We start from the raw sequence: 21052 nt of genomic DNA on the forward strand, positions 1-21052 counted from the left end.
TGTGGGTTGAGGGCTGTGTGCGCTATTGAAGCCGGGGGCTAGATTTGCCGAAGCCCGGAGGTGTCACCTGTGCTCTTTCATCCTGGGAGTCTGGACCTCCCCCCGATCTGAGGACCTGTTGCTGCCCTGCCTTTCCTGCTGCCTCGGCCGCTGTGCTGTAAGTAGGACTGTCTCCTGCTGCAGTGCTGCAGCACTGAGTCCCGATGTCCGTGACCGTAAGTGCCACTGCTGGAGCTAGTTGTCCCCGCTCTCCTCCGGTGGGTCTCTGTAGTGGCTGTTGCCTCCCTCCCTCCCTCGGCCGGCTCCTGAGACGCTGTGCAGTGTATACTCTGGCCGGGAGCAGCCAGGGAAAAATATTGAGCAGTCTTTGCTGCTCTATTGTGCTCATGATCCCCCTGGCTGTCTCTCCCCCCACTGTACAATTGATTGATGCTCCATAGCATCTCCTGCTACGCAGCTCACAATCTCGTCTGCTTCCACATACCTCCTCCTCACCCCTTCAGTGTGCCTGAGCACCTACACCCCTGTGGCCCTGCGCAGCCAAGACCTCATCCTGTGGTTTGAGTGCACTGTGGCCTTCCCGAAAACCGCAGCCCATGTTTACAGTGCCCGCACGCTGGTGATGCATTGGCGGTGTGGGGGGCCAGCGACTGCTCTCCCTTACATGCTTCTACTGGAACCCATAACAGTGTGTAGCCACGGGCATCCCCTCTCATCTCAGTGCTGCGGGGGCTAATAATCTTAACCCTCGTAATCTTAGCGTATCTCCGTCCCCTCCACCCGCGGCCCTCTCCGACTTTGGAGGCCGGGGACTGAACTTTTACTGACTCCCGTCCGGGGGCTCCGAGATGGAACGTGGCTGCCTGACTAAGTCGCACCATCATTAGCAGGGGCACAAAAGAAGGGGAGCGGTGTCCATCTTTAGCCTACTATCTCTACAAAGTGTGCCTGCGACCCTGCTGTGTTGCTCTTTGTGCTGATTTCATACAACTACCTCTCCAACCATATTTTCAAGCTAGCTACTCTAAAGCCCTATTGTCTCATAGCTGTGACATCTCCACAATGTGAGTGTTCCTTATTCTTTTCACCGCCACTCATGTTTGCCTAATCAACATGTATGTGTTGCCAATGTGACTGAGTTTACCTGTTTCACATTCATCCTCTGATTGGATCCGGTCGTATAGGTGCACCTTTTATTTGTTAACTAGTTCCATTTCAGATGTCGAGAAATGCCTCCCAAGAAGAACAAAGACCTGGTACCTCCCAAAATCTCCTTCCCCCAGAAACCCCTTCAAATTTCCCCCTTACAAAGCATCTCCTCTCAACCCACCTTGCCAGATCCCGTGGTGTCGAGTGTCCTGTCATCCACACTCACGGTATCGGGAGTTGACTGTGAATCTGATACACCTCTGACTGTGAGATCCCTCTGTCAGATCTTGTCTGCTTTTAAGTCAGAACTTTCTAAAGATTTAACCTGTCCGCGAGGTCAAGACCGAGTTGGTGGCAGTTGGGGACAGGACCGACCACTTGGAACGCAAAGTGGAAAAACTTGTCGCCTCCCATAACGAATTGATCACTTCCCATGATCACCAACAGCAGGATCTGGACCAATTTAAGACTAAATTAGCGGATATGGAGAGCAGATCTCGACGAAATAACATCAAGATCAGAGGCATCCCTGATTCAGTTACTAACTCTGAATTAGAGTCCTATGCCACTGCCTTATTCAAGAAACTCCTCCCTGCTGCGGATACCGCAGAGCTCCTGATTGACCATATCTACCGCCTCCCTAGACCACGCACCGTTTCATCTGACCTCCCTAAGGACACCCTCCTCCATGTGCATTTCTTTACTGTTAAAGAACGCATCATGAGAGCTGCTAGAGAATCCAAAAATTCCGATACCCTAGGTGGTCTTCAAATATTCCAGGACTTCTCCGCTGCCACCATTGCAAAGAGGTGTGTCTTTACACCTATCACTCTTGCTCTTAGGTCCCATGACATCCCATACCGCTGGGGACTTCCAGTTAAATTGATAATCACCTACGAGGACTCAACCTACATCATCTCCTCCCTTGATGCGGGAGTCAAATTGCTGCAAGATTGGGACATCACTGTTTGAAAGTTGTCTGCACCGTCCCGCGCTACAACTGTCCGTCAGGAATGGTCGAACACCTGAACTTATCATTACTGTATCGGGTCCTTTCAAATTTCTCTTCAGTTCTCTGAAGTTATAGACCTCTTCCCTTCTACTGGGAAGGGAAGTTTCATTGATTATATTGTCCACTTTAATTATTGACTTTTACCCAGGTCTATATGTTACAGGTTTACTCTTTCACTTGTTATCCTATACCTGTTATTCTATGATGATTATTTGCTGTTATCTAGTATTGTTTCCTCCCTTAGGGGGACTGTTACGTCTTGGAGATATTCCCTGTTGACTATCTGTTGCCGTCCCCTTTGCCCTCGCCTACAGTTTCGTAAGATTAATACTACATGTTTATATTTACCTTGGATATTATACTAGAGTGGCAGTGCCTGCTTCGACAGCCCGCCCCCAACTTTTTCTATACTACTGCAAGTTACTACGTTTTTTCCCTTCCCCTGCAGTAGTCATGCAGGTCCAATATACCAGGCCATTTTTTGTTTACCTCCTTTACCACAGGTTTAAACCCTTTTTACTAATCCCCCGTATGCCCCCCTCCCCACCGAGCTCCAGACTCACTTCTATCCCCATTCATTGTGGTACTTTGTTTTTTGGTTAAATTCCATTTGCTATGTTCAAAATAGATTTCTACTTCTCATTCTTGTTATATATTTTCAATGCTGAACCTCCTCTCTCTCAATGTTAAGGAACTAAACTCACCTAACAAACGTAGACTAGCCCTCTCTTTCTTCCACCAACAAAGGGCAGATGTTGTCGCACTGCAATAAACCCACTTCTCCTCTGCTAACCCCCCCTTTTTAAAAACAGTAACTTTCCCGTTGGATTCTATGCGAATGGCCCGAATAAGTGTAACAGGGTGGCTATCCTTTTTAGCAAAAATGTTTCCTGTGTCCTCCACTCTCAAATCTCAGTCAAAAGTGGACATTACCTGATCCTTACAGCTCTATTAGATGACAAACCTGCTACTCTTGTATGCCTATATGCCCCTAACTCCAACCAAGTACCATTTCTACGTAAGCTGTTTCTTACAATCCGTAAATCACTAAAGGGCTCCCTGGTTGTATTAGGTGACCATAATTTAGCCTTAGACCCAAAAATGGACAAATCTCACCAACCCTCCCACTCCCCCTGTCCGCTCGATCCGGTCCCTCTCTAGCTTTCCGCAATTTACTCACAAAGTTTGATCTATATGATGTCTGGAGGACTCGTAATCCCTCATGGCGGAAATATACATTCCACTCCTCAGTCCACAACTCCTTCTCTAGAATAGATTTAATCTTATGTGATAAATGGTCTCTCCAGAGAACTATGAACATTGATATCTTACCGATTACTTGGTCTGACCATGCCCCCATTCTTTGGAAATGGAACCTTCATGATGCTCAGAAACCCCCTAGACAATGGCATCTCTATCCCTATCTCCTTAACAATCCTCTGTTCAAAAAACTTATTCTTGAATCCATACACTCCTATCTAGCTACTAATTCTCCCCTGGATACCTCCACTATTAACCATTGGTGTGCCTTTAAAGCTGTTATCTGTGGCACTGCCATCCAGGCTGGTGCCACCCTCAAGAAACAAGCCCTCTAATTACAGTCAAAATTGGAAGCTGACTTGATAGCTCTTGAATCAAAGAACATAGCCAATCCCTCTAGAACTCTTAAAAAAGAACTCTCCAGTATTCACAGCCAACTCCAAAAACTACTTCTCGCTCGTACCCAAGCGGCATTAAATAGGTTGAGGCATAAGTTCTATCTCCTAGGTAATAAATCTGGTAGAATGTTAGCCCGCAAACTCAGCAAGCTAGGAATAAGATCAAATTCATCTACTCCCCCTCCAAACAAAAAGTCCTAAACCCTAGAGACATAACAAACCACTTTGCGCAATACTACGCCAAACTTTATAATTTACTAGCTGACTCCTCAACCCCTCAGCCTACCCCCCTTTCTATTTTTTCTTTTTTAAACAATCTTTCTTTTCCCACTCTCTCTCAGGAGCAACTGTCTGCACTTAATGCCCTATGGACTACTGCTGAAGTCTCCGCAGCTATTAAGACCTCTCCCCGAAACAAGGCCCCAGGCCCGGACGGATTTGTTACTGATTTTTATGCCACATTTCATGATATCCTTTCCCCCATTTAACTGACCTTTTTAATAAATTCTCTGATCATGGTACCCTCCCATCAGAACTACTAGAAGCGCGTATAGTCACTATACCCAAACCCGGCAAAGATCCTGCCTTTATACACAACTACCTCCCTATCGCAATGCTCAATTGTGATATCAAACTTTACGCCAAACTGATTGCAACATGTATCAACCAATTTCTTCCATTGCTGGTGCACCCAGACCAAACTGGCTTTGTGCCAGAAAGACAAGCGTCAGACAATACACGCAGGGTCTTTAACTTGATTGATTCACTCTTTAAAGATCAAGACCTTCTCCTGCTATCCCTGGATGCTGAGAAGGCCTTTGATAGGCTGAATTGGTCATATATGCATGAAGTTCTTCTCCGCTTTGGCTTTAGAGATCGTATCTTATCCTCTATTTTAGCACTATATAGTTCTCCTACAGCCGGAGTGTTCAGCAATGGCTTCCTATCTGACTCTTTTCCAATTACAAATGGTACCAGACGAGGTTGCCCCCTATCCCACCTAATATTCGTTCTGTCAATTGAACCCCTGGCTATTACAATTCGTGACAATCCCAAATTTCCAGCTTTACAATTTGGTTCATCCCACCACAGGTTAAGTCTTTTTGCAGATGACGTTCTCCTTTTTATCTCTGACCCCAACACTACTCTTCGTCTCTTGAACTCTACTTTAGATGCCTATAGCTTAGCTTCCTACTATAAGCTCAACGTCACAAAGACTGATGCCTTGCCTATCAACTTATCCCACTCCTTCCCAGCCCTCCAAGCCTCCTTCCCATATAATTGGCGGAAAAACTCGTTAAAATACCTGGGTATCAACATCCCTATCCATACTCCTGATGTCTTCACTTCCAATCTTTCCCCCCTGATAGTGACACTAGAGGCCCTATCAAAATCGTGGGTGTAATATGAGGTCTCCTGGCTGGGACGTATGGCTGCATTCAAAATGTCTCTCCTACTCAAACTAATGTACCTGTTCCGCACGATCCCATATAACTTTCCTAAAAAGGCCCTCCAGACTTGTTCTTCTATATTGACTAGATATGTCTGGTCTTCAAAACCTCCCTCCTTGGCACATTCTAAAATGGTATTGCCGAGGGCTTTAGGAGGCTTATATTTACCTAACATCCCCTTATACCAAGAAGCTTCTCTTCTGGCTTCCCTAAAAAATTATTTTAATGCTAATGCCCAGACAGGATGGGTGGAGCTTGAACAATTTCAAGCTCGCTCGCTCCCTCTTGCAGATCTATTCCGCATCCCTAAGGCATTCCGACCTGTCCTCCCAAACCTACTTCCATCCACACAAGACTCACTGAAAACCTGGGACAAACTATCCACCACTCTACTGTCACCTACCTGCTGTATTACTCAGATCTCCATTACCTCCCTCGCAACGATGATACCCCACCTAAATCTTTTTAAATGGAGTCAAGTAGGTATATTATGTCTAGGTGATTTACTGGACGGTCTTTTCCTATTGCATTTCCCAGCTCTCCAACAGAAATTCTCCCTCTCTGCTTCAGAACTTTTTCATTATTTCCAAGTAGCGCACTGGTGGAAATCAATCCCTACAGCCTCGCTGACACCAGACACGACCTCACAATTGCTTTTCTCTCATCTTTCCTTAAGTAAATCTAGAGGCGATATCTCATTCTGGTATAAGCTATTGACTACCCCTGCTTCCCCTACCAAATCTAGTGCTCAACTAAAATGGGAATTAGATTTGGGTAGGACGCTATCATTGAACAAATGGCAAAATATCTTTCTAGCCTCCCAATCCATGTCCCAATGTTTGAACCACACGGAAATGCACATAAAATTAATCCACAAATTATATCTGTCCCTCGACCGACTGCACAGATTTTGTCCATCCTGTAGCAATAAATGTTGGAGACAATGTGGATCTATAGGTCACATCTACCACATATTTTGGTCTTGCCCAGTAATTGCCAAATACTGGTCTGAAGTGTTTGACTTGATCAATAAAGTGCTAAGTACTCAACTTATCCCTGATCTGATCTTAGCGTTATTTCATATTGTTCCCTCCTCTGTCCCTCTTCCCAGCGGATACGTCTTAGGCCACATCTTAATAGCTGCTCGCACCAACCTAGCTCAGTTGTGGAAACAATCTACATCCCCTACTCTGCTAAAAGATATCTATAAAACGAACCACCACTTCCTTATGGAAACTGAATATATGCCTTCCTCTACCACCGCTACCTCTCCCATGACTCGCTGGTCCCTATGGCATGATTTGTTACCACGGGCGAAGGATCCCAGCACTTCCATGTCCCATCTTGCAGTGGCCCATCTCATTATAGTCTAATTGAACACCCTTTTAGTGAGTAATAATCTGAAATGTCTGCTTACTGGATTACTCTTACAATATTATATATATATATATATATATATATATTCCCCCTCCTAAATATGGTCATCGCCTGGTTTTATATATATCCCTGTCTCCTCTCTCTGCCCATGTAAGTGTATCTGACTATTGAGCTAAAATCTGTGTCTTTCAATGCAACATGACTGATACACTTTCCTAGATCCTTGTACCAAAGATTTTTTATTCTTAATAATGCATGTTTGGCCGCAATATGAAGTTTGTCCCCTTTCTTCTCTTTTTCTATTTATTTTGTCTTCTCTCCTTGTTACCAAAGTGCCTGTACCATTGACATACTGGATGCTCCCTCACCCCCCCCATGTACCCCCCCACCTCCCACTACAATGTGTTGTATTGCCCTTCCCCTCTTTCTTTTTGTACCCCATAAAACTTGTTTTTTCCTCAATAAAAACTATCGAAGTAAAAAAAACCCAGATTGGACAAATTTCTAACTAGAAAAAGTATCCAGGATTATAGCATTTAACATAGTGCCATTAATATCTGGGAGTGGTAAGAATCATAGTTGTCGATTGGTACTAAACCATTACTTCAGCAGGTGCATTATAATAGGAACAGCTTAACACAGAATACAGGTTGAACCCGATGGGCATTTTGCCTCTTTTCAACCTCACTAACTATGTAACTATGTAAGAAGAGCACATTACTGATGTAAAACAGCAGCTGAACAATGATTCAAGCTAAAGATGCGACAGTTACAATTGATCAACAGACATATATTGAAGCAATACTTTGCAAGTATGGATACAAAAACAGTGAGAACTACTATTGACAAAAGCATAAAGATGGTAAAGGCCATGTCACTAACCAGCCAGGAGGTGATCGAGGAAATGAGAGAAAGTTTTGGCAGGCACAGCTGTCAGCTGGATGAGCAGAAAGCAACCCACTGTTGCCCTATCAACCACTTAGGTGGAGTACATGGCATTTACAGAAATTGCAAAAGAAGCTTTATGGATTAAGGAAAAGTTATGTGAGCTTAGCTTTCTTTACCACAGTGAGACTATCAACACTGTGTGTGATAACAAGAGAGCAAATGATTTGTCTTCCAGCACCAAGCATTATGGATGGTCCAAACACATTGCCATTAGAAATCACTTTATCCATGAGTTAGTGGAAAACAAGTCTGTCCAATGCTGCTGATACGTTGACAAAGAGACTGTCATCAAACTTTCTGAATATGTTCATGACAAAATGTGGACTGGAATAGTTTTGAGAAATGTGGATTTGTTTTATTGTTTGCTTACCATGCTTTATTAATGTGTTTTCAGTTACAGGAAAACTTTATTGAGAAATGTTTTGATAAAGTGTTATGCAAATGTGTGTAACCATAGACAGCCTTGAGCGAGGGAGGCAGGTTCCCTACTCTAGTATTTTCCCTCCTAGTGTCATCTCAGTGCAGGAGGAGGTGCTTAGTGCACAGTCTGAGAGAGTTCTTCCTGGGAGAAACAACTGCACGCTTCTGCTCTCCTGAGTGTGGGAACTTATCTACTTGGCAGCCACACCCTGTGTGTACTGAATGTCTGTATCACTGCTGTACTGCTTCACATGTAAAATCTGAGTTCCTGCTGCTGCAGAACATCTTCTATATACTACAACCTGTTATCTCTTTTATATGAATAAACCAATCATCCTGGTTAAGTGCCATTGTGTGCACTAACATCCCTATCTGACACCGCAACACTCTTCCAACAATTCAGACCTGATCGCTGTTAAGTGAATTCACATAGTGGCCAATTATCGAACAACTGCGCATGCATATGGATCGTAACACACAAGTGCAAGGCCAAACTGCAAAAAAAATCCTGCATCTTTGTTGATCACTAGGCGAATGCAGGCTGATTGACAGGAAGCGGACATTTGGGGTGGTACCTATCTGTTTTCTGGGAGTGTCAGGAAAAACGCAGGTGTTCCAAAGCGTTTTCAGTGCAGGTGTGTGATGTTAGCTCCGTCCCGATCAGCCTGTTTGTATCGCACTTTGGGAGTTAGTCCTGGGCTGCGCACAGACTGCACAGTATGGAAAAATCATTAAATGGTGAGTGAGCTGCAAATGGAATTGCAGATGTCCGCTGTCTGGCAAAGTTTTTGCATGGAGGAGCGGGTTTTCACTCTCTATGGGTGCGGCTATTTGATCGTAGCCCTCTGCAAAAACGGAGAGGAGCGACCAGGTCTGAATTAGGCCCTAACTATTCCTTTCAAATAATGGTAGCTGCTATTGCATAAAATATCTCCAGATTTTTTTTTATGCTCATCCTTGGCTTTCACTCCTATTTAACATCTCTTGGATTTTCTGCTGTTTATATCACCATCTGAGGTTTCCAAGACACATAAGTAGCAAAGTTTTCATTGACATTTAATTTATCATGTGCATTTTAAATAAATGTAATTTGATTCATTAAATGTCTATTTAAAGGCTAATACAGTACATCTAAATCTGGAAACAAAATCATGTCACTCTGCATAAAAGCTTTACTAATTACAAGTCATTATGTGATAGAGATTTAGTAAATACATGTCACACAACTGGAAAGCAGAAGCATAATCTGGGACGGGTGATTGAAGACTTTATTACACAGTATGTTTGTAACAGGTACTGCACTACAGGAGGCCAAAGGTATGAAATGATCATGTATTAAGTTCAGGGGATGGACCTCAGTGGCTGAAACCATACTGGACAGAGAGATGGAATGAAGTATACAGATGCACAAGTAATGCAGATGGGTATCACTGATACAGCAGATAATGATAGAGCATGAAACAGAACTGAAGGAACAGGACATAAAGACAAAGCTGGTACTGAGTATTTACTGGTAACAAGACAGGAGCAACTAAAAAGAAGACTGGCATGGCACTGGTAAAATAAGGCTGCATTGATACAGTACAGAAGAAACTTTCTTGAATGGCTATAATAAATGGTGTCAGTCAGTCAAAATGACAACAAGCAACTGACAAGTAGTCAGGGGATCAAAAAGAGAGAAGATTCTAATTACAAATAGGTAAAGGGTTCAAGCAGTATACAAGTTCGAGATTTAAACAAAGGGTCAGGTTTATGCTAAGACAGGACATTCAGCAATAGGCACACAGTGCAGCACAAGGACTAGACAATGTTTGTGACACACTCTAATACAAAAGGTACCCGTAACCACCTGTCATAGTATTCATGGTAAACATAAAGAACAGAAAGTAGACTGCTTTGTGGCACACTCTTGTATAAAGTAATTATGAAAAGAATTTCAAATATATATATATATATATATATGTATATGTATATGTATATATATATATATATATATATATATTTCAACCAAATGTTCTCCTTCTGCGCTGTTCTGAGACAAATTAAATACAATAAAATACGATCTTCCTTGGGGGGGGGGCTGCCTATATCACTAAGTCCCTTGTTAGGAGGGACTAAACAAAATGTATGAAAAGAAGAAAGGGAAATTGGCGCCCAGAGGTGATTACAACCTATGAATACAGGGAACCCAGTGGGTTTCACAATTATCATTAATTTTAAAACATAAGCATGAACTGTTCTTTCATAAAAAGTTTTTTTATTAAAATGTACAGAAGTAAAGAAGCATGTCCATCATATTACATAGACAGAATGATGTAATTTCTCTTCGAATACTCCACCATTGGAGTTGGTAGAGGAATATCGGCAACTTAGTGCAGTATCTTTATTCTTCCTCATATGATATTCAGAGATAACATCAAGTATAACAACCCCAGGGCTGTTATACTTGATGTTATCTCTGAATATCATTACCCACCGCAATCCAGAATATGAGCTGGATTGCGGTGGGTAATTTGCCCATCACTGCCGGTCTCACATCTGCCCTATAGCCAGTAATGCATATGAGTGTTATAAACTAATTTATTGATGTGGTACCCTATATTGCTATGATGTTTGTGATACACTCCAATTAACCGTGGTGGGTAATCCCCCCAGCGCCGCTGGTTCCACATCTGCTCAGTAATTAGTTATAAGTAGTTACACTCCATGCAATATACCATTGATAAGCTAACCAGTATTCCACTTAATCTATGTACTATTGCCATGTGTTAACGGTGACCGCTACTGTGGAAAATGGTACTATAGCCCACTCTCGGCTACACCCGGAAGTGACGCGTGCGCTCCAGCACAGACTTGCGGGTTGCGTTCCACGGCGCGCCCTTGCACTGATATCACACACATGGACGCAGCACACTTCCTGTGAACCAGGAAGTGATGCTTGCGGTTCAGCCATGCGTTCCACCCCACTTCCTGTAGGTGTGGGGGCGGGACTGGCGCCCTTAGCTGGATATTTAATGGGGGCCGGTGAGGCAACATCTCTGTAATAACAGTTACCAAATTTGCTGACCACGCTGTGATGATGACTGCTGTGACCACGCTGTAACTCCTTGACAAAGGTCCTGGTGTGGACTGAAACGTTGGAAATGGATATTACATTGGAACTGTGAGATTACCTTTTATATTAAAAACTTTTTTGCTGATTTATTGAAGTAAAGTCTGGAGAGTGCTATCTGTTCCACTAGGTGGATAATCCTTTATTTTATATATATATATATATATATATAGCACAAAAAGACGTGGCACTCACAGCATGTCTGCAAAAAGTCACAAGGACATCAGCCGTAGTATTTGCTAATATATATATTAGGTAATGATTAAAATAAAGATACTATATCGAACCGGGTCAATGTTAAACAATAAAAAGTAAAACACTTAAATAAGTGAACAAGCTATATCCCAACTCCCTGAATATGTTGAACTTGAATTGCTATGTATGGAGATAGTAAAGAAAGGCCACTGAAGGACTGGGCTGAAATAGTGATGATGTTATGTTGCAAATGTTCCCTTTGGTAGACTTTATTTTCTAAATCCGTCCCTATTAATTGAAGCACAACATATTCAGGGAGTTGGGAGATTTTTTTGCAGCTTTTGACACTTTTCACAGACTACTCCCATTCCAATGGTTTTCTTTAGATGAATTCCCCTCAATAATCTTCAATGTTCCTCTGTTCTACAGTATGTTGTGTGGTGCTCATCATCTTTATGGTATACATCACTTCCATGCTGACATTAGTCATGCTTATGTTTCACATGCTGACCTGGTGAGTATATATAGGTTTTGGTAAGAGCAGTGCGCACCAGGGCATTATCTCTAGGTAAGTGGACTCAACTTCCCTGGTACTCACTTCTTACTGCACTGAATGTTCAATCTTTGCCTTCAGAAGGCAGAGAGATAAGACCCAATGACATAATAATTCCTAGTTTTTTGTAACATTATTTTAGTGAAAATGGCACAACGGACTATTTAGACCAAACTGTTGAGTTAAATTTGTTTTTTCTTTTCTTAAAATAAGAGAACTGTATAAGAGTTATTATGATTTAGTGATCTATGTAAGTCATGCCTAGCAAATGTATTATACCACCCTAACATACTTTAAAAAATTCTTTATTAATGACACTGTAACAATTAAAATTAATAACAGTAAACTAGAACACATTTCAGTAATACAGTACTACTGACTTACCAGAAATATTATATTATATTTTTTAAATTACCTACTGTACTGTATATCTACAGTAGTCTGAAATCAATTCAATAAGCTGTCATGGTCATGCAAAAGTATTTTACTACCTTAAGTCTATCAGAAAGTTAGACCAATGGCTATTTCTTTATAGTGGTACACATTTGTAGTGGAATTAGATGTGGGTCTATTTGTTCCATAGAGCTCACAATTTTCTCCCATATTAAAGTTTTATTTTGTTCCAGGAAAATATCTGTTTGTTTTTGTTTGGTTTTTGATTATAGTTTTGTCTTGGTACCTGGTCAAAGCAATCCTGGTGCTTGTAAAGCATTGTATATAATAAAGAGGTATCATACATTGGAGAGAGCAGTCTTCTGACCCTTGGCTAGAGTTCTTGTTGGTAGCTCAGGGGTACAGGGGAAACCCCCGGTGGGCCCCACTGCCCAGGGGGACCCGACTCTTCCTCTAGGGATTAGGATTCAGACTGTGCACTTATATACATATGTTACCTTATACTGCACAGGACTATTTTCTACAGTGCATTGCTGTTATTAATCTGGTACATTGTCATATATGCACTAGCAGTATTTACTATTTAATGTATATTTATCAGGAGTCCCAGGATGTAGTTATGCGACCGGAAGTCAGGATACAATACAGACCACTACATCCCGACCAACAGAGACTATTCCATGACACCCATAGAGTAGGAATAGAACCTGTGGCGTGCATGCTGTGTGGCGAGCGCAGCAAACTCCCAATGGGTTTCATTGTGCTCAGCAGACAGCAGCATATAACATCAGGGTGAGCTCTGCATAATTAGCTTTTCTTTTTACCAGTCACAGTTGGTTTTCCCTCTCTCAGACCATCCTACAGTACTTTACCACAGTAACTGAGCTAGTCCTTTCCCTCATATTTTGCTTTGCACAGGCAGCAACCACAGATACTCTCCTTATAGGTACCTCACACCAACTGACGTCTAATGGCTCTCCTCTTTTATATCAGCTTCCTTAAGTTACCTCCTCTCCTGCTCAGGCATGCAACTAACAGGAGAGGGCTTTTCAGTTTCGCTCCCATAGGTTTGGGTTGCTGAGGCAATACCAGCTTTCAATGCAGCCACAGTTCCTCTATGCATGCAGCCTTTTAACTATGAAGAGCTCTGTGAGTGATACCTCACGGTGATATTCCACCATGCACAGCTCATGAAACAATGGGGGACAATGGGACTCCTGTCTCCTCCAGGCTCTTTGGTAATGATGGTGTACCCTATCTAGTAAGAAATACTAATCTAAATAGACTCTGCTTAACAACACAGTTAATGATCTCCTGGTGAGTCAGGTCAGCAGTAATTGGTATAGGAAGATCAAGTAAATGCCACAGGGGACAATGCATAACAATTTGGTATAAGCATAGGCAGATGGAGAGTGATTATCAAATCTGAGCATGCTGGCAGAGTAAAGGTGTGTACACAAGGTAAGTTCTTTTCTTCCGATTCTGACTATATAGTGCAGATCGCAAGGTGACAGTCACCTTGCGATCCCGATCCGATGCCGATGCGCGGCCCCGCGCGGTCGGCATCGGCCGAAAAAATAGGCTGTGCAGGCAAGTCAATCCTGACTATCTCTATAGAAGAGATAGTCAGGATTGACACTTAGCCAAAATCGCACAGAACCAGGATCGCAAGCACACTCATTATGTGCTTGCGATACTGGCTAAGTGCCGACCCGGCCCCCCGTCGCACAGTGAGAATCGGTTAAGTCCGAATCTCACCATGTGTACACACCCTTAGAAGAAAATTGACAGCTTAGGGCATTAAATAAATGGGACTGCTTATCTGTTCTTTTTACGATGATAAGATAATGACAAGGGTTGTCATACCGAGTTGATCGCAGCCAGCAACTTTTTGCTGCTGCTGCGATCAACTAGAACACGCCTATGCGGGAGTGTATTTTAGCTTAGCAGGGCTGCGATTGCTTGTGCAGCCCTAATAAGCTTAACATTTTTAAAGCAGCAGTACACCAGCCCTATACCTACTTACCCTGTGTGACGATCTCTGCGATGCTGAAGCCGGCTTTGACGTCAGACATCTGCCCTCCTTTCTGCTGGACACGCCGGCATTTTCCTTACCACTCCCAGAAAACAGTCTCCAACAGTCCGGATCCACCCAGGTACGCCTTCTTCTTGTCAATCTTCTTTGCGGTCGGCTCTACGACCGCTTCCTTCGTTAGACGCAACGTAACACACGCATTGTGGCCACTGCGCATGCGCATTCCGGACCCGTTCACACCGCAGCGATAAACCGCTGCGTGTAAACAGGTCGTAATGACCCACAAAATTTCTTATCTCCATGAGATAGCTATGGGGCTCCAAGACCTTGAAACATTGGACCATACAAAATCACAGAATTTATTTTTCTGGTTAAAATTACATATTTCATATCTCTGATGTTACACAAGTAATAACTTCATGAAACTTTCCTCAATTAAATCCTCCCCAAAACCTTTATTCATGGGCATAGCTATTATGGGTGCAAGAAGCGCCATTGCTATGGGGCATATCTGCTTATGGGGCCCACCTCTGAGGCCTGACTCAACTGCATCCAGGTCAGAAATCTGTCTACTAGGTTTCCGGAATTGCCCGCTAAGCACTGTATGGCATAATATGAACTGTGATCTGGGAACTATAGCAGGGCATAATATGAACTTGTTGCATTGTATAGTAAAATGTGAACTAGGGCACTGCTGTAGGGCATAAAATTATATAGGGCACTACTATGTAGCATAATTTTGTTGTTCTGCATTGCTGTCTAGGGGCCTGTTTCAGAGACAGTTTGTAATTTTGTTTTTCTGCATTGCTGTCTATGGGCCTGTTTCAGAGACAGTTGCAATACTATTAATGCTGCAATCCCATATGTAGCAGCTGTGTGAAAATATGCAAATGTCAAAGGCAGTAGGATTTGAACGGAGATGCCCATTGGTGGCTACTCAGAGCTGTTATTTGTGTACAATCATTAACCTTCTGAGTAACCCTATGGTTGAGCAGCATGGCTGCTGGAAGGAAGACACCGGACCCAATGCAACAGCTTATGGGATCACAGTAGCAAGCAATGACACAACCCGAAATGGTATCATCAACCCTGCATTTGAGTGACCAATCATAAACACTTCCTGATTGTCAGTCACTTTGGGAATCAATCCTCACAGTCTCTCAGCACAAGCGCAATGCAGTAGCAACATATTGGTCCATCTTCGAATCAGGCCCTATGATCTTTCCTGATTTGCTTGTTGCTGACCACCATGCAGTACTTGCACCTGCTGTTTTCTAACTTGGGGCATCAACCTGATGGCTTGCAATTATCTTCCATTGTTAGAGATCGGTGCATGCACATGATCTGTACTGCACAAGCGCTGGTCTCCATATGTGAGGTAATTTGAGGTTCCTCAGTAGACACAGCATGATTGACATGCTGCTGCATTTGGGGATGAAGATAGGAACCATTCTACAATTAGGGGGTCTACATATGGCTGAGTGCTGCAAAAAGCATGACTAATGGTCCCTATGGTGATCTGAGGCTGCACCTTCAGATGCAGCACTTGGATCTGCGATGCATGCAGGAGGCACCATTTGTCCTCAGGCACCTCCTGCTGCATTAGCATATTTGAGCATTGCTGCTGCGTCAAAAGATGCTCAGTGGGTCCAGCTCTGAATCAGGCCCTCAGTCTTGCATAAGCTCATTGCAAATCTTGTGAAAGCATACAAAGTTATTCTATAGAAAGCCTTACATAATATTATACATATTAATATTAATGTAATCTAAAGCGCTTTTCAGTAACTGCTCTCTTACCTCTGGAACCATCTCTTGTTTCAAAGTTCCAGCTCAGAGTTTATCTCTTTAAAAACATCTCAAACTACACCTGTTATACTAAATGATATACTTCATGCACTTATTTGGTAAAATACAGTACTTTTTTAATAGCACTTTTTGTGTCTGTATACAGTTTGAAACAATAATATTATATTTTTTAACTTTAAGTTATAATATTGTTAGTAACTTCACTGGTGAGGCTATACAAATAGACAATACATACATCACTCCTTTTTAAATAAAGCACAGTGTTGTACTTTAACATCAAGGTTTTTTTTTTTCAGCTCACTTTTCATATATGGGAACACCATGCAGTCAGATTGCAGTGTTACTGGATATACTTTCTAACAAGACATAATGTTGTAAATCTGTCACAATGCTCATTTCCTGCTTGCTTAATCCCTACATTGGATATGATCAAGCTGAGTTTAAGGATAAATAGGATTTTTGAAAAGAATTAATAGTTGGCTCTGCTGTGCTATTCAAATTTTTGGAATTTTTCAAGATTCCCATAAAATATGCTGGGTATAGTCTTCATTTTATATGTGTTGCCTGTATCAGATAATTGTAATCTTTTTGTATATTTTGCATTACATGCAGCCAAGCAGGGAGAGATAGTTGATTTATACAGAGAGTTAATTCTATTGGCACTTTGAATACCCTTGAGACATGTGCATATTCCTTGTGACAGTCACCTTGAATTTTTACATTTCTTGTGCAGTTCAGATGAAAGAATGTCTGCCAGTTGTATTATACCTCCTTTCATCTTGGCTATTTTGGTTTGGTTGAAATTATGCATAATACACATTGATGGGATTTAAAGCACTGAATAAGATTTTAGCATTTAAAAAAAAAAAGTATATTATAGAGGCTAGTTGCCTCTAATAGCCCCAAAGCAAGTCTTTGGCACAATGCATAGAGCCTGATTCTGAGTTGGATGCAACAGCAATGTTGGATGCAGTGTTAGATCGATTTATTTCATCTGCACATAGAGCTAAGTTGCACCGTGCATTTATCCTGATTTTGTTCATACAGCGTCACAGTACAGATTTTGATGCACAGTAGCAGAAGTGTATTGGAAATGTATGAGACATTCCTGGGCAGTGACTGGGAGGTAACAGGGAGGTGCGTAGCCAGATGCATAGAGATCTTCTGGGAAACAGACACACAACTCAAACATTATAATGTGTGACATTTTCCCGGAACTTGGCAACTGTAATGGAGTGCATCTTTTGCACTCAATTGCAAATCGGATCCTATTTCTTGCGAGATTTGAAGACTAGGAAGTGTACAATTTTTTTCCACACCAACCGGATTGCATCTTTTAGTATAACAGTTGCACAGTGTGAAATAAAGTCACCCATTGGCACCCAAAAGACCCAAGAGTGAAGCATCAAACAGCCTATATAAACCCCAGTCCACCATTTTGTCCTTTGAAAATAGGTAGGCATTTTTAATAGGAGGAGGTGGTTTAAGATACTGTGTGAGAGAGTGAGGTTGGTGTTTTGTTTGGAGAGGTGTACCAGATAGCTGGAGCAGGCATGATATCCTTGAGAGGGGGCAGAGAGAGAGGCTGGTGAAGGAGGAGGAGGAAGCCATGTCCCAGCAGCAGCCTGTGTCAGACACAGAGCAAGGAGAGTGTGAGGCGGAGGAGGTTCTGGAGAGTAATGTGGAGGACAGTGATGAGGAGGCTGCTGCATCTGCTCCTGGTAAGACCAGTTCTGGGTACAATGTCTGGTTTTCTTATGAAGAAAACTGAGCCCTCGTCCATATCATGGTGCAGGTGTTACCACACCTGCTGGGTACCCAAGCATACATGACTCCTGCATCCGAAAATAAGTCTATGTGGAGGTCTGTCCTTTTGTGCAGTAAATGCGGTCAGTTCCAGCCATCAGGGCCTCACAGAACACGAAGAAGAGGTACAGAGACATCAAATGTATCCTGATGGCGAACATGGCTGAGGAGTGCCATGAGGGTCGCAGGACAGAAGTAGGACAATCTGCACCGGTATACTACATAGAGTTGTAGAAGGGGTTGACAAAGACAATTTCCCGGAGATGCTCCCAGGAGTGCATGTAGTGGACATGGACCGATCAGCGTCCCCACCTTGTCCTGGTGAGTAAATGAAAAAAAAAACACTTTAAAACTGTAACAACCTAAATCAGTGGCCAGTGTGAGTTTTTTTTGTCCTCTTTACAGATAAATTTATATATTTGGTTAAGGCATTTTGGGTAATAACTTCCAAGGGTTGTGTATTCCACCGTCACAAGGTACCAGGTGTGGCAGCCATCTTGGGCACACTGCGTAGCATTACCCAGGGTGGAATAGTCTACCCCTAGAAGAGATGACACAAAATGGGGGTGATTTCTGAGTCGTAAAGTTCAGAGTAGGGTTTCAACAAAACCACTAGTTCCTTATATTTTTCATGCCATCCACAAGTGTACCAGATGAGGCAGCCATGTTGGGCGCACTTCAAAGGTTACAATGTGGGAGGTGAGCCATACAAGTGCCCAGTGCATATATGGGAAAACTGAGACTTGTGTAGTAGTATGATGTACCCTGTATGTAGGGCGCAATGGCAGGGTGTGCAATCAGTGGAGGTAAACATTACAGGAAAAGGACACAGTGGGGTGGAAGATAAAAAAAACAACAAACGGGGAAAAAAACAATTGTAGGTAACCAGTGCTTATTAAAGTATAACTGTGTGCCACCCTTAGCAGAGTAAGTAATGTAGTAATAGTAATGTGTGCTATGGGGGTCATTCCGAGTTGATCGTAGCTGTGCTAAATTTAGCACAGCTATGATTATCTTCCCTGACATGCGGGGGGACACCCAGCACAGGGCTACTCCACCCCACATGTCAGTCCCCCCTTCCCCCGCACAAATACAAAAGCATCGCACTGCAGCGATGCCTTTGTATTTGAGGAGTAACTCCCGGCCAGCGCAGCTCCTGCAGCTGGCCAGGAGTTAATTGTCACTGCCACTGGCCACAGCAGCTGCGTGAGATGTCACGCAGCCACCGTGGCCCACCCCCCCAATGATCCGACCATGCCTGCGTTGGCCGGACCACTCCCCCTAAACGGCAGCTTAACGCCATCCAGCCCCCTCCCACCCAGCGACCGCCTCTGTCTCAGAGGTGATCGCTAGGCAACGAAGGCTGCCATGCGCCAGCGCACTGCGGCGCCGGCGCATGTGCAGTTCCGACCCGATCGCTGCACTGACAGAAACTGTAGCAAGCGATCGGGTGGGAATGACCCCCAATGTGCGGTTTAACATACATATCCAGTCTTTTTGGGTTGGGAAGGCCATTTGTACATTATGTAAGGATTCATTTTTACTGTAGAATGCATCATGAAAAATTTATTTTTGAAATAATTATACCTTTTCCATATGACTAAATGTGTTTTTCCCCACCACAGCTGCTGTGCGCCAGCGTATGGCTTCACCAAAGAGGAGGCAGCAAAACAGAGACACAGAGGAGGCTGGTATGTGTGTTTTCAATTAACATTAATCAATTTGATTACAAACACATAAGTAAATTTTTGCTTGCGGCTTACTTTAAACTGATATAGGAAGTAGGTTTTTTTTTTTTTTTTTTTAAAGGGCCCCAGAATACATGCTTACATTTTTTTTAAAGTAATTTTAATGATGTCAGCTAATATAGGTTTTTAAGCATGTGCATTGGTAGGTGCGCCAAATTAGTGTTGGTTGTATTTATTTTCCATTACAAGGGTTGTATTTTTTATTATTTTTTGGTTCCTTTGCAAGTCCTTCTCATGTGCTCTCAGCACTGCTGCTCATCCCTTTACCAGTGCCTCTGGGCCTGCCACTTCCAGACCTGGTGGCATATTTTTCTGGGGAAGAGGAAAATGACTACAAAGAGAAAAAGTATGACACTAGTTTGGGCGCACTCTTATTATTGTTTTCTTTTAAATTATGAACATATGAGAAATAATGACAACTTAGGCTTGTACTCTACACCTCATTAGAAAACTAAAGAATAAATATATACTGCACGTATCATCTGTATGACAATGGTATCAGGGAGGAACATCTATGAATGTATACAAGATAATGTGTGGAATGTTCAGATCCTTAATTATGCCTGGATAATTGCATAATGGAGGATGGCTACATCACAAGCAACCTCCGTCTGCCAAGGATCTGTACAAACTTGGTTTGTATTAATGCAACCCTGGATGGGGTAGGGTTAGTGAATGAGAGAGCCCACACACTTTATATGATGATATTTGGTAGTTATCCACTGTCTTAAATTGGTGAACTTATTGGAAAAATAGTTGGAGTCAGTAAAGTAGTGATACTGCTGTTGGCGTTCTTGCCCTAGGTAGATCTTCCTACTTCACCGGGTATTCCCTAGTAGTCACCCGTCTAGGTACTGACCCAGCCCACCTCCGTTTAGCTTCCAAGATCGGACGAGATTGGGCGTGAACGGAGGGGTATGGTCGTAGAGAGAAAATGTCCTACCTCGCCAATGAGAGTGCACCGAAATGGAAGAATGGGTTCCTTCAAAGAAGGAGAAATTTTGTAGGAAAAAGACGTGAATCTGCTGTCCCCGTTAGACTGACGGGACGTGTCCCGTGGTGGACTAGTCCGCCTGAATCGTGGATGAGAGTTCACAGAAGGAAGAAAGGCAAGAATGAAGAAAAGGAATTACACAGTTATATAAGACTCCTATATAGACGTTTTTCAAATTCTTACAGTCCCCTGTTAGCTTTTAGTTGGATATGCGTCTTGGTTGAATAGTATCATAGAGATGATACAATAAAGAAGAAAAGCATAAGGTGCCGAAAAATAAACAAAAATACTGAGTATTTACTTGTGACAGTGGAAAAATTTTGAATTTATTTTGAGCAGTGGTAGGCATACAGTTTTAACCTAGAAAATAACTGTATTTTTGTGTGTTAGAGAAG

At 42.7% G+C, this 21052-nt stretch overlaps 1 pseudogene; it reads right to left on the reverse strand.

Moving 5' to 3' along the window:
- Nucleotides 1–20473: 20473 nt before the first annotated feature.
- On the reverse strand, nucleotides 20474–20592 carry LOC135052131 (5S ribosomal RNA; annotated as a pseudogene).
- Nucleotides 20593–21052: the final 460 nt, after the last annotated feature.

The sequence above is a fragment of the Pseudophryne corroboree genome, chromosome 2, assembly GCF_028390025.1.
Source record: "Pseudophryne corroboree isolate aPseCor3 chromosome 2, aPseCor3.hap2, whole genome shotgun sequence".
In the NCBI taxonomy this organism is placed as follows: Eukaryota; Metazoa; Chordata; class Amphibia; order Anura; family Myobatrachidae; genus Pseudophryne; species Pseudophryne corroboree.